A 2,123-nucleotide genomic window follows, 5' to 3' on the forward strand; every position below is an offset into this window, starting at 1 on the left:
AGGTTTGCCAAGGATGATGGATTCATCCTCATCTTTCCCAGTGTCTAGGATTATGAAATCAGCAGGGATGTAAAGGCCTTCAACCTTCACTAGCACGTCTTCTACTAGTCTATAAGCCTGTTTCATTGATTTGTCTACCATCTCTAGTGAGATTTTTGCAGCTTGTACCTCAAAGATTCTTAGTTTCTCCATTACAGAGAGTGGCATAAGGTTAATACCTGACCCTAGGTCACATAGAGCCTTCTCAAAGGTCATGGTGCCTATGGTACAGGGTATTAAGAATTTACTACGATCCTGTTTCTTTTGAGGTAAAGTGTGCTGAACCCAGGTATTCAGTTCATTAATGAGCAATGGAGGTTCATCCTCCCAAATCTCATTACCAAATAGCTTGGCATTCAGCTTTATGATTGCTCCTAAATATTGGGCAACTTGCCCTTTAGTAATATCTTCATCCTCTTCAGAGGAAGAATAATCATCAGAGCTCATGAATGGCAGAAGTAGGTTTAATAGAATCTCTATGGTCTCTAGATGAGCCTCAGATTCCTTAGGTTCCTCAGTTGGGAACTCGTTTTTGTTCAGAGGACGTCCCATGAGGTCTTCCTCACTGGGATTCACATACTCCTTCTCCTCTCTAGGTTCGGCCACACCAAGTAAGGTTATGGCCTTGCACTCTCTTTTTGGATTCTCTTCTATATTGCTTGGGAGAGTACTAAGAGGAGTTTCAGTGACTCTTTTACTCAGCTGGACCACTTGTGCCTCCAAATTTCTAATGGAGGACCTTGTTTCATTCATGAAACTGAGAGTGACCTTAGATAGATCAAAGACTATATTTCCTAAGCTAGAGGGGCTCTGCTCAGAATTCTCTGTCTGTTGCTGAGAGGATGATGGAAAAGGCTTGCTATTGCTAAACCTGTTTCTTCCACCATTATTAAAGCCTTGTTGAGGCTTTTGTTGATCCTTCCATGAGAAATTTGGATGATTTCTCCATGAGGGATTATAGGTGTTTCCATAGGCTTCACCCATGTAATTCACCTCTGCCATTGTAGGGTTCTCAGGATCATAAACTTCTTCTTCAGAAGATGCTTCTTTAGTACTGTTGGATGTAGCTTGCAATCCATTCAGACTCTGAGAAATCATATTGACTTGCTGAGTCAACATTTTGTTCTGAGCCAATATGGCATTCAGAGTATCAATTTCAAGAACTCTCTTCCTTTGAGGTGTCCCATTACTCACAGGATTCCTCTTAGAGGTGTACATGAACTGGTTATTTGCAACCATTTCAATGAGTTCCTGAGCTTCTCCAGGAATTTTCTTCAGGTGAATAGATCCACCTACAGAATGGTCCAATGACATCTTAGACAATTCGGACAGACCATCATAGAATATATCCAGGATGGTCCATTCTCAAAGCATGTCAGAAGGACACTTTTTGGTCAGTTGCTTGTATCTTTCCCAAGCTTCATAAAGGAATTCACCTTCTTTCTGTCTGAAGGTTTGAACATCCACTCTAAGCTTGCTCAGCTTTTGAGGAGGAAAGAATTTGGCTAAGAAAGCCGTGACTAGCTTATCCCAAGAGTTCAGGCTATCTCTAGGTTGAGAGTCCAACCATGTTTTAGCTCTGTCTCTTACAGTAAAAGGGAAAAGCATAAGCTTATATACCTCGGGATCAACTCCATTGGTCTTAACAGTATCACAGATCTGCAAGAATTCAGATAAGAACTAAAAAGGATCTTCTGATGGAAGTCCATAGAACTTGCAATTCTGTTGCATCAGAGAAACTAATTGAGGCTTAAGCTCAAAATTGTTTGCTTCAATGGTATGGATTGAGATGCTTCTTCCATGGAAGTTAGAATTTAGTGCAGTGAAGTCACCAAGCATCTTCCTTGCATTGTTGTTGGGTTCGGCCATTACTTCTTTTTCGAGATTCTCTGTAAGGTTTTCTCTGGATTGTTATGCTTTAGCTTCTCTTGGCTTCTTCTTCAGAGTCCTTTCAGGTTCAGGGTCAGCTTCAACAAGAATGTCCTTGTCCTTGCTCCTACTCATATGAAAAAGAAGAGGAGAGAAAAGGAAGAGGAATCCTCTATGTCACTGTATAGAGATTCCTTTATGTGAGTAGAAGAAGA

General features: G+C 40.9%; 1 non-coding gene across 1 annotated transcript; it reads left to right on the forward strand.

The window, feature by feature from the left end:
* The first annotated feature begins 1,407 nt into the window (after window positions 1-1,407).
* Window positions 1,408-1,515, forward strand: LOC130951768 (small nucleolar RNA R71). Its single transcript, XR_009074088.1, has one exon. It is a non-coding gene; the product is annotated as a small nucleolar RNA R71 (small nucleolar RNA).
* The last annotated feature ends 608 nt before the right edge of the window (window positions 1,516-2,123 follow it).

The sequence above is a fragment of the Arachis stenosperma genome, chromosome 1, assembly GCF_014773155.1.
Source record: "Arachis stenosperma cultivar V10309 chromosome 1, arast.V10309.gnm1.PFL2, whole genome shotgun sequence".
NCBI lineage: Eukaryota > Viridiplantae > Streptophyta > Magnoliopsida > Fabales > Fabaceae > Arachis > Arachis stenosperma.